The following is a 12,746-nucleotide window of genomic DNA, read 5'->3' as shown; positions in this document are numbered from 1 at the left end:
AATCTGCATACAAGATTTGGATCATTTCCAAGAATGAAACCATCTGGCTGCTCAATGTATACTTCTTCTTCAAGTATCCATTCAGAAAGGCTGATTTCATGTCCATTTGAAATACTTTGAAGTTTTGAAAGCTTGAGAGAGCAAGGAACATTCAGATGGCCTCAAGTCTTGCAACAGGAGCAAAAGTTTCTTCAAAGTCTATTCCTTCTTGCTGCGCATACCCTTTACAAACAAGTCTGGCCTTGTTTCTAATTACTTCTCCATTTTCATTCAATTTATTTTTGAAGACCCATTTTGTCCTATAACATTCTTATCCTTTGGTCTAGGAAACTAACTCCCAAGTGTTGTTCTTTTTGATCTGCTCAAGTTCTTCATCCATTGCTTTACCCAACATTCATCTTTGCATGCCTCTTTCACATTTTGTGGTTCAGTGGAAGAGAGTAATGCCAAATAGCTTGAAGCTTCTGCAATTGTTCTTCTTGTTTGTACACCTGCTTCTTTCTGCCCCAAAATCTGAGATTCTGGATGATTCTTCTGAACATATCTGGATGGAGTCTTCTCTTCTATCCTTATCTGCTCCTCTGGTTCTTCTTGAGGTTCTTCTTCTTCATCATTCTGTCTTTGAGGGTAGTCTTCGTCTTCTTCGATATCTTCATGATTTACTTGCCTAGGAATGTATCCCTTCTCATCAACCACTACATCAATGCTGTCAACAATTCTTCCAAGTATTTTATTGTAGCACTTGTATGCTTTGTTGTGTGGAGAATAACCAAGAAGAATGCCTTCATCTGCTCTAGGTTGAAGTTTTCCAAGTTGCTCATCAGTATTCTTAATATAGCATTTGCTCCCAAAGATTTTGAAGTGCTTTACGGAAGGAGTCTCACCATACCAGAGCTCATGAGGGGTTTGAGTGCTGTTCACCCGGACATTTGTTTTGTTGAGAATAACAACCGCAGCATGTGGTGCTTCACCCCAGAAAGTTACGGGAGTTCCAGACTCATCAAGCATAGCACGAGCCATTTGTTGGATAGTTCTGTTCATTCTTTCCACCACTCCATTTTGCTGAGGAGTTCTAGCTGTAGAGAATTCTCTTCTTATCCCATGTTCTTCACAGAAATCGAAAAATTCATTTGAGGTAAATTCCCCACCTCTGTCGGATCTGAGGCACTTAATTTTGTATCCTGATTTATTTTCAACCAAGGCTTTAAAGGATTTGAATTTTTCGAATGCTTCATCTTTGTGCTTCATAAGTCCTAACCAGACAAACCTGGAGAAATCGTCAATGAATAATATCAAGTATTCTTCTCCTCGAGGTGTCCTTTTCCTGAATGGACCACATGTATCTGTATGTACTAGCTCAATAGGCATGCTAGCTGATCCTTCCTTCTCCGGAAAGTTAGTTCTGGTTTTCTTTCCAAACTGACATGATTTGCATATGGTGTTGTCTAGAATTTTGATATCTGGAAGACCACGAACTGCCTGATATTTGCATGCTTTCCTTATTTGTGAAAAGCTTAGATGCCCCAACCTCCGGTGCCATAACCAGTGCTCATCATCCTTACTTAGATAGCATTGTTGTTGTCCTTCTTCAAATATGTATAGATTATTTGGAGTCCTTTCACCTTTGATCACTGTTTTACCTGTATCAAGATCACGAACAAGACATCCATTTGATCTAAATATCAACTCGTTTCCTTGATCACACATCTGGCTGACACTCAGAAGATTATGCTTCAATCCATCAACATACAAAACATTTACAGCTTTGACCTTTTCTTTTAACTGAGTAGTGCCTTTTCCTTTTATAGCTGCAGGAGTATCATTTCCAAAAGAAACTTTCTTTCCCTTTTCTAAGGCAGAATATGATTCAAGTTTTTCTTTATCACCTGTCATATGCTTCGAACATCCACTGTCAATGTACCATAGATTTTCCTGTCCCTCTGCATAAAATGCTATCCCACATCTTTCTGTTTGTGGTTCCTTTATTCTCCATGTTTTGGTGCTTGAGGCTTGTTACTTTGTCTGCTGAAACCTGCTCCTGCATTTAGAATCTTCATGACAAAAGTTATTGCAAATAGAACATTCAACTTCATTTTCAAGAGCCGAAAAGTTGTTATAGGTCCTTTTTGTAATCCCGGTCATATTTCTTTGTTTTTGAGCTTCTCTAGTCATGATTGTTTTATATGCAACACATTGAGCTGCTTTGTGACCAAAGTTATGGCAAGAGAAACATTGTCCATTGAAGAAACTTCTGCGGTTATCAAATCTACCGGCCAAATGATTGTAATTTCTATTGTCATCCATTCTTGAACCAAATTGAGAAGATTTTACCTGTGGCTGGTTGTAGCTTTTGTTCACCCTTAAGACGGATTGCCCCTGATTTACCTGATAGTCTTTGTTTGTTCTTGATGTAATTCGTCCCTGCTTTACCTGGTGATATCCATTGTGCTTTTGCTCATTCCTTCTTGCTGCATCAAGATAACTCTTTGAGGTGGATGCTTGAGAAGTTTCTCCATTATACCCCAGACCTGTCTTATTTAGTGGAGAACGCTGTACATTGATGATCTCATCCAGAGTTTCAGATCCTTTGACCAGCTTAAGATTAATAGCCCTTGTTTTCTCAATCTCTTTTCTAAGACCAACAATTTCACCTTCTAATTTTTCAAGATATTTTTCCTTTTCATCAAGTTGAAATTGTAGAGTATCAATGATCACATTCTTTTCTTCTATACATCTCTTGAGTCTATTAATTTCTTCATAAAGGCTATCCACATCTATAGCATCCATGTAATCATCATCTTCAAATGCCATTAAAAGTTCATAGTCATTACCTCCTTCATCTTCATCACTATTTGATAGACCATCACTATCTTCATGAGTGTAGTAGCTTTTATTATTTGCATTTTGTTTCTTGTTCCATCTAGCAGGTTCCTTTCCTTTGTCAATCTTATCCTTATGAGGACATTTCGCAGCATAATGACCTACTCTTCCACAGGCAAAGCATTTAAAGGGTAACTTACCTCTGAACCTTCCAGTACCTCGTTGAAGATTTCTGACAAAATTTGATTCTTCTTCTTCTTCTTCTGGCACGTGACTTGCTTCATAGTAGTCTCCTTTGCCTGAAACCTTGAAAGCAGCTTCTCTTCTGTCTGATGGACCTCCTTTTCTCATTTCATAAGCAGTTAGGATTCCATGTAGCTGAGACATAGTAAGAGTTCGTAGATTTTCCTTTTCTTCTATTGCAGACACTTTAGATTCAAACTTGGGGGACAATGATCTTAGAACTTTTTCAACCACAATAGCCTCTTTTATTTCTTCACCCAAGTTTTTCATGCAATTAACAATCTCGTCTACCCGAAGGAAATAGTTAGCCACACTTTCATCATTATACATTTTGATATTCTCATACTAAATCCTGAGGGTTTGAAGTTTAGCACGCTTTACCTGTTCATCTCCTTCGTAGCTCAAGAAAATCTTGTCCCATATTTCTTTTGCGGATTTATATTGCATAACCTTCACGAATTCTGTTTGAGATAAGCATCCTAGCAGAGTATTGACTGCTTTAGCATTTGTTTCATATTTCTTCTTTTCGGCCGAATCTGTAGGAGTAGCTGAAGGAAAAGTGTAGCCTGTATCTATGATATCCCAAACTTCTGTACCAAGAGATTGAAGATAGGTAGTAACTCTTACCTTCCAATAATTGAAGTTTGTCCCATCAAAAATTGGTGGCCTGATTGATGCTTCCCTCTCGTAGTTGCTCATGATGAGTGATCTTCCTTTAAGCGATCAAGCTTCTCTGAAGGACCTGCTCTGATACCAATTGTTGGAAATAATACTGAGAGGGGGGGTGAATGAGTATTATCAAGTTCTTCTAATAAATCTTCCTTATTTATACTTTGAATTATTTTTGCATGTCAGTACCATAAAATAATGAGCATGAACAAGAAAAACAGATAGTCACACCAAAGAACACCAGATGTAAGCTGGAAACCCAATGTGGGTGAAAACCACCTGTTGCAATATGTCTCTATCTTCTTCCAGATTAGAAACTCCTTTTACAATGGTTTTGTACTGGTGCAGTCCTTTACCAGTACGCAGGCTGCAACCTGCAGAGAGCTACAACTCTCTCTCGTTTTCCAGTCTCTCCTGGAAGGGAGCTACAACCCCCTACTTCTTTTCTTTCAAGGACCACTTTTCATAAATTTTCAAACTGGATCCAAGAATATCAAATAATCATCAAGTACATGCAAATTACCCAAACTCCTTATACAATCAACCAAGAGTCACCCAACTTCTCAGAATGCTGTAAACAGAAAGACAGTACCAGAAATATAAACCCAGAACTCTGCAGCAATAGATAAAGATAATCAACAAATGTTTTAAGACAAATCCACAGTTTTTCTTTATCTGGTCTGCGTGGCTCCGCACTTCACCTTCTGCTCCCCTGCGTATACCCGCAGAGAGCCTTCTGCTGCACTACGCATCTACGCACCTGCACCTTCTGTCGCGCCGCGTACATACACTGTAGCTCGCACCTGCGGCTTCTATCGCGCCGCGTACTCTACTGTAGCTCCGCACCTGCGGCTTTTATCGCGCCGCGTACTTTCACTGTGCCTCCGCACATGAACCTCTATCGCGCTGCGTACCCACGCACTGCGCCTTCTTCTGCTCTACGTACCCACGCACTGCGCCTTCTTCTGCTCTGCGTACCCACGCACTGCGCCTTCTTCTGCTCTACTTACCCCCGCACTTGCACAGTTAATTACATGCGAACCTCTGATTAGGGCCAAATTGGCAGTCCACCAGTGTGCCACAGATAGTCAGATGCCCAGATCTGATCATGCGCCCGAGAGATCACACTTCATAGATTCACTTTCAACTTCTCTTTTATAGATCAAGCTTTTAAACCGATAACCCAATATTTCAGATCTTAAGATATTCAATTTGCAAAAGATGCCTTAGCCAAGTGATCTCCTTCCCTATTTATAGCCTTAGGCCTTTCACAATACCACGGGCCAAAACCATAATAACACAATACCGTCGGCTAAATACCAAGGGTTAAACATAAGAAACCCCACGTGTGCTTTTCTCTGCCTTGAAGTGAATGAACTGGGGTCCGCACCTTTTACATGGTGTACCTGCGGGAATGTATGCAATTCCTGGACGACGTACCTGTGGGTCCGCACCTTTTGAACCATTCACCTGCGTACCTCTTAATTTCCAACGTTTTGAGAGCCTGAACAGAGCATTGCCACTTAAGAGAGTTGCCATCAAGTACAACACCTGTAACATAGAGCCATAACAGAATCATAATGCCAACAATCTCCCCCTTTGGACTTGATGGCAACCTCAAGATCTTCAACGTCATTCTCCCCCTTTGACATCAAGGGCAAAGGGTTATGCTGCCACTAAGAACATTCTCCCCCTGACTATAAACCAGATCTGCAAAGAAAAACCATAATCCACCAAACACCATAAATGATCATGAAAGAGATAGAGACATATTGCAGCAATATTCAGACCAGCATCCATGATCTCCTTCTGTACTTCCTGCGTAATGCCAACAATGCATTATATGCTCCCCCTGAACCTGTGCCATTCGATCTTTGACCAATCCGCAACCCAGCACATGTACGCATGAGCCTTGCGTACAACCAACCATCAGAAGAGATTTAACAACAAGATGATGCATCAATAACCCCCAGCTTTTGCCTGAGGTATTCAAAGGTCTCCCTGGGCAACGGTTTGGTGAGTATATCAGCAACTTGTTCCTTAGAAGGAACATACTCCAACTTGACTTTTTGTTCAAGTACTTGTTCCCGAAGAAAATGATACTTGATCGGTATGTGCTTGGTCTTTGAATGCATGACTGGGTTCTTAGAAATGCTGATTGCACTTGTATTATCACATAAGATGGAGATGGGTGGTATACAAGTGATTTGAAAGTCCTGCAAGGTCTGCATCATCCAAAGGAGTTGAGTGCAGCAAGATGCAGCAGCAACATATTCCGCTTCAGCTGTAGACAAGGCAATCGAACTCTGTTTCTTGCTGAACCAAGATACTAATCTGGAACCCATAAAGAATGCACCACCACTTGTGCTCTTCCTGTCATCCACGCTTCCGACCCAATCTGCATCTGTATAAGCATGAAGTGTGAGATCTGTATCTCTAGGGTACCATAAGCCATAGTTTTGAGTTCCCTGAAGATATTTGAAGATTCTCTTCACTGCCTGAAGATGAGTTTCCTTTGGATTTGCCTGAAATCTTCCAACTATTCCCACTGCATGCATGATGTCTGGTCGGGTACCTGTCAAATAAAGAAGACTTCCAATCATAGATCTGTAGGTTGGTTGATGCACTGCTGCTGATTCATCATTTTCACTGAGGCTACATCCTGTGACCATGGGTGTACATACTGGTTTTGCATCTTCCATGCCATATTTTTTCAAGATCTTCTTGAGATAATTGGTTTGAGACAAAAAGATCCCTCCTTTTTTTTGTTGGATTTGCAAACCAAGAAAATATGTCAGTTCACCCAGCAAGGACATTTCGAATTCTTTCTGCATCACCATGGCAAAGCTTTGACTCATAGCTTCTTCATTGCTGCCAAAGATAATGTCATCTACATACACAACAAGTATTAGCAATTTGTCATTTTCAACTTTTATATAAAGATTGCTATCTGCTGATCCTTTTGAAAAACCTTGTTGATGAAGATATTTGTCCAAACGATAGTACCAAGCCCTTGGAGCTTGTTTGAGACCATAGAGAGCCTTTTTCAATCTGCATACAAGATTTGGATCATTTCCAAGAATGAAACCATCTGGCTGCTCAATGTATACTTCTTCTTCCAAGTCTCCATTCAGAAAGGCTGATTTCACGTCCATTTGAAATACTTTGAAGTTTTGAAAGCTTGAGAGAGCAAGGAACATTCAGATGGCCTCAAGTCTTGCAACAGGAGCAAAAGTTTCTTCAAAGTCTATTCCTTCTTGCTGCGCATACCCTTTACAAACAAGTCTGGCCTTGTTTCTAATTACTTCTCCATTTTCATTCAATTTATTTTTGAAGACCCATTTTGTCCCTATAACATTCTTATCCTTTGGTCTAGGAACTAACTCCCAAGTGTTGTTCTTTTCGATCTGCTCAAGTTCTTCATCCATTGCTTTAACCCAACATTCATCTTTGCATGCCTCTTTCACATTTTTTGGTTCAGTGGAAGAGAGTAATGCCAAATAGCTTGAAGCTTCTGCAATTGTTCTTCTTGTTTGTACACCTGCTTCTTTCTGCCCCAAAATCTGAGATTCTGGATGATTCTTCTGAACATATCTGGATGGAGTCTTCTCTTCTATCCTTATCTGCTCCTCTGGTTCTTCTTGAGGTTCTTCTTCTTCATCATTCTGTCTTTGAGGGTAGTCTTCATCTTCTTCGATATCTTCATGATTTACTTGCCTAGGAATGTATCCCTTCTCATCAACCACTACATCAATTCTGTCAACAATTCTTCCAAGTCTTTTATTGTAGCACTTGTATGCTTTGCTGTGTGGAGAATAACCAAGAAGAATGCCTTCATCTGCTCTAGGTTCAAGTTTTCCAAGTTGCTCATCAGTATTCTTAATATAGCATTTGCTCCCAAAGATTTTGAAGTGCTTTACAGAAGGAGTCTCACCATACCAGAGCTCATGAGGGGTTTGAGTTCTGTTCACCCGGACATTTGTTTTGTTGAGAATAACAACCGCAGCATGTGGTGCTTCACCCCAGAAAGTTGCGGGAGTTCCAGACTCATCAAGCATAGCACGAGCCATTTGTTGGACAGTTCTGTTCATTCTTTCCACCACTCCATTTTGCTGAGGAGTTCTAGCTGTAGAGAATTCTCTTCTTATCCCATGTTCTTCACAGAAATCGAAAAATTCATTTGAGGTAAATTCCCCACCTCTGTCGGATCTGAGGCACTTAATTTTGTATCCTGATTTATTTTCAACCAAGGCTTTAAAGGATTTGAATTTTTCGAATGCTTCATATTTGTGCTTCATAAGTCCTAACTAGACAAACCTGGAGAAATCGTCAATGAATAATATCAAGTATTCTTCTCCTCGAGGTGTCCTTTTCCTGAATGGACCACATGTATCTGTATGTACTAGCTCAAGAGGCCTGCTAGCTGATCCTTCCTTCTCTGGAAAGTTAGTTCTGGTTTGCTTTCCAAACTGACATGATTTGCATATGGTGTTATCTGGAATTTTGATATCTGGAAGACCACGAACTGCCTGATATTTGCATGCTTTCCTTATTTTTGAAAAGCTTAGATGCCCCAACCTCCGGTGCCATAACCAGTGCTCATCATCCTTACTTAAATAGCATTGTTGTTGTCCTTCTTCAAATATGTATAGATTATTTGGAGTTCTTTCACCTTTGATCACTGTTTTACTGGTATCAAGATCACGAACAAGACATCCATTTGATCTAAATATCACCTCGGTTCCTTGATCACACATCTGGCTGACACTCAGAAGATTATGCTTCAATCCATCAACATACAAAACATTTCCAGCTTTGACCTTTTCTTTTAACTGAGCAGTGCCTTTTCCTTTTATAGCTTTAGGAGTATCATTTCCAAAAGAAACTTTCTTTCCCTTTTCTAAGGCAGAATATGATTCAAGTTTTTCTTTATCACCTGTCATATGCTTCGAACATCCACTGTCAATGTACCATAGATTTTCCTGTCCCTCTGCATAAAATGCTATCCCACATCTTTCTGTTTGTGGTTCCTTTATTCTCCATGTTTTGGTGCTTGAGGCTTATTCCTTTGTCTGCTGAAACCTGCTCCTGCATTCAGAATCTTCATGACCAAAGTTATTGCAAATAGAACATTCAACTTCATTTTCAAGAGCCGAAAAGTTGTTATAGGTCCTTTTTGTAATCCCGGTCATATTTCTTTGTTTTTGAGCTTCTCTAGTCATGATTGTTTTATATGCAACACATTGAGCTGCTTTGTGACCAAAGTTATGGCAAGAGAAACATTGTCCATTGAAGAAACTTCTGCGGTTATCAAATCTACCGGCCAAATGATTGTAATTTCTATTGTCATCCATTCTTGAACCAAATTGAGAAGATTTTACCTGTGGCTGGTTGTAGCTTTTGTTCACCCTTAAGACAGATTGCCCATGATTTACCTGATAGTCTTTGTTTGTTCTTGATGTAATTCGTCCCTGCTTTACCTGGTGATCTCCATTGAGCTTTTGCTCATTCCTTCTTGCTGCATCAAGATAACTCTTTGAGGTGGATGCTTGAGAAGTTTCTCCATTATACCCCAGACCTGTCTTATTTAGTGGAGAACGCTGTACATTGATGATCTCATCTAGAGTTTCAGATCCTTTGACAAACTTAACATTAATAGCCTTTGTTTTCTCAATCTCTTTTCTAAGACCAACAATTTCACCTTCTAATTTTTCAAGATATTTTTCCTTTTCATCAATTTGAAATTGTAGAGTATCAATGATCACATTCTTTTCTTCTATACATCTCTTGAGTCTATTAATTTCTTCATAAAGGCTATCCACATCTATAGCATCCATGTAATCATCATCTTCAAATGCCATTAAAAGTTCATAGTCATTACCTCCTTCATCTTCATCACTATTTGATAGACCATCACTATCTTCATGAGTGTAGTAGCTTTTATTATTTGCATTTTGTTTCTTGTTCCATCTAGCAGGTTCCTTTCCTTTGTCAATCTTATCCTTATGAGGACATTTCGCAGCATAATGACCTACTCTTCCACAAGCAAAGCATTTAAAGGGTAACTTACCTCTGAACCTTCCAGTACCTCGTTGAAGATTTCTGACAAAATTTGATTCTTCTTCTTCTTCTTCTGGCACGTGACTTGCTTCATAGTAGTCTCCTTTGCCTGAAGCCTTGAAAGCAGCTTCTCTTCTGTCTGATGGACCTCCTTTTCTCATTTCATAAGCAGTTAGGATTCCGTGTAGCTGAGACAATAAGAGTTCGTAGATTTTCCTTTTCTTCTATTGCAGACACTTTAGATTCAAACTTGGGGGACAATGATCTTAGAACTTTTTCAACCACAATAGCCTCTTTTATTTCTTCACCCAAGTTTTTCATGCAATTAACAATCTCGTCTACCCGAAGGAAATAGTTAGCCACACTTTCATCATTATACATTCTGAGATTCTCATACTGAATCCTGAGGGTTTGAAGTTTAGCACGCTTTACCTGTTCATCTCCTTCGTAGCTCAAGACAATCTTGTCCCATATTTCTTTTGCGGATTTATATTGCATAACCTTCACGAATTCTGTTTGAGATAAGCATCCTAGCAGAGTATTGACTGCTTTAGCATTTGTTTCATATTTCTTCTTTTCGGCTGAATCTGTAGGAGTAGCTGAAGGAAAAGTGTAGCCTGTATCTATGATATCCCAAACTTCTGTACCAAGAGATTGAAGATAGGCAATAACTCTTACCTTCCAATAATTGAAGTTTGTCCCATCAAAAATTGGTGGCCTGATTGATGCTTCCCTCTCGTAGTTGCTCATGATGAGTGATCTTCCTTTAAGCGATCAAGCTTCTCTGAAGGACCTGCTCTGATACCAATTGTTGGAAATAATACTGAGAGGGGGGGGGGGGGTGAATCAGTATTATCAAGTTCTTCTAATAAATCTTCCTTATTTATACTTTGAATTATTTTTGCATGTCAGTACCATAAAATAATGAGCATGAACAAGAAAAATAGATAGTCACACCAAAGAACACCAGATGTAAGCTGGAAACCCAATGTGGGTGAAAACCACCTGCTGCAATATGTCTCTATCTTCTTTCAGATTAGAAACTCCTTTTACAATGGTTTTGTACTGGTGCAGTCCTTTACCAGTACGCAGGCTGCAACCTGCAGAGAGCTACAACTCTCTCTCGTTTTCCAGTCTCTCCTGGAAGGGAGCTACAACCCCCTACTTCTTTTCTTTCAAGGACCACTTTTCATAAATTTTCAAACTGGATCCAAGAATATCAAATAATCATCAAGTACATGCAAATTACCCAAACTCCTTATACAATCAACTAAGAGTCACCCAACTTCTCAGAATGCTGTAAACAGAAAGACAGTACCAGAAATATAAACCCAGAACTCTGCAGGAATAGATAAAAGATAATCAACAAATTTTTTTAAGACAGATCCGCAGTTTTTCTTTATCTGGCCTGCGTGGCTCCGCACTTCACCTTCTGCTCCCCTGCGTATACCCGCAGAGAGCCTTCTGCTGCACTGCGTATCTACGCACCTGCACCTTCTGTCGTGCCGCGTACATACACTGTAGCTCCGCACCTGCGACTTCTATTGCGCCGCGTACCTCTACTGTAGCTCCGCACCTGCGGCTTTTATCGCGCCGCGTACTTTCACTGTGCCTCCGCACCTGAACCTCTATCGCGCTGTGTACCCACGCACTGCGCCTTCTTCTGCTCTGCGTACCCACGCACTGCGCCTTCTTCTGCTCTGCGTACCCACGCACTGCGCCTTCTTCTGCTCTGCGTACCTCCGCACTTGCACAGTTAATTACCTGCGAACCTCTGATTAGGGCCAAATTGGTAGTCCACCAGTGTGCCACAGATAGTCAGATGCCCAGATCTGATCATGTGCCCGAGAGATCACACTTCATAGATTCACTTTCAACTTCTCTTTTATAGATCAAGCTTTTAAACCGATAACCCAATATTTCAGATCTTAAGATATTCAATTTGCAAAATATGCCTTAGCCAAGTGATCTCCTTTCCTATTTATAGCCTTAGGCCTTTCATAATACCACGGGCCAAAACCATAATAACACAATATCGTCGGCTAAATACCAAGGGTTAAACATAAGAAACCCCATGTGTGCTTTTCTCTGCCTTGAAGTGAGTGAACTGGGGTCCGCACCTTTTACATGGTGTACCTGCGGGAATGTACGCAATTCCTGGGCGGCGTACCTGCGGGTCCACACCTTTTGAACCATTCACCTGCGTACCTCTTAATTTCCAACATTTTGAGAGCCTGAACAGAGCATTGCCACTTAAGAGAGTTGCCATCAAGTACAACACCTGTAACATAGAGCCATAACAGAATCATAATGCCAACATGTTGGGTCAATTTATTGAGTAAATTAACACAAGTATTTAATTATCGATCCGGGTGTGTAGAACTTAGAAGCATGTCCAAAGTCTATGGATTCCAATAGTAGTCAATGTTAGAAGATGAAATATAAATATTTAAAGAAATTCATATTACAAATATAAAATCTAATTAAGTAATTTCTGATTCAGTTATGTAATATGTGAGGGATGAGGCTCCTAAATTAGGAAAACTAGGTTGTCCTTCCCTACAATACTACTTTCATGAAGAGAAATTGATGCAGGAGCATGAGGCTTGAAGACAAAAGGCTTCAAATTTATTTCAAAAATACAAAAAAAGTTTACAAGCAAAGGAGTGGGATCCTTTAGATGTCAATTTACAAATTTTTCTAGATAGGATTGAACTAGAATTTATGGATTGAGTGATTTTGTAATTAATTCAAGTAGTTTAGACTTAGTTGAGATTCTCGAGGAGAATATCAAGCAACTTAGGTAATCATCTAGGATTAGATAGATTCGATCCTTGGATTGAGGATCTGATTGTTGGATGTAAAGTATTTATGTAAGTTTCGAACTATTGTAAGAGGATTTTGACCCTTAGGATTTGGCTAGATTAAGAAATGAGGATTTGATTTTAGAGCTT

Source organism: Pinus tabuliformis, chromosome 5_2, assembly GCF_031772625.1.
Source record: "Pinus tabuliformis cultivar Carrire ecotype Pingquan chromosome 5_2, CPIR1, whole genome shotgun sequence".
In the NCBI taxonomy this organism is placed as follows: domain Eukaryota; kingdom Viridiplantae; phylum Streptophyta; class Pinopsida; order Pinales; family Pinaceae; genus Pinus; species Pinus tabuliformis.
This window is presented reverse-complemented; position numbering follows the sequence as displayed.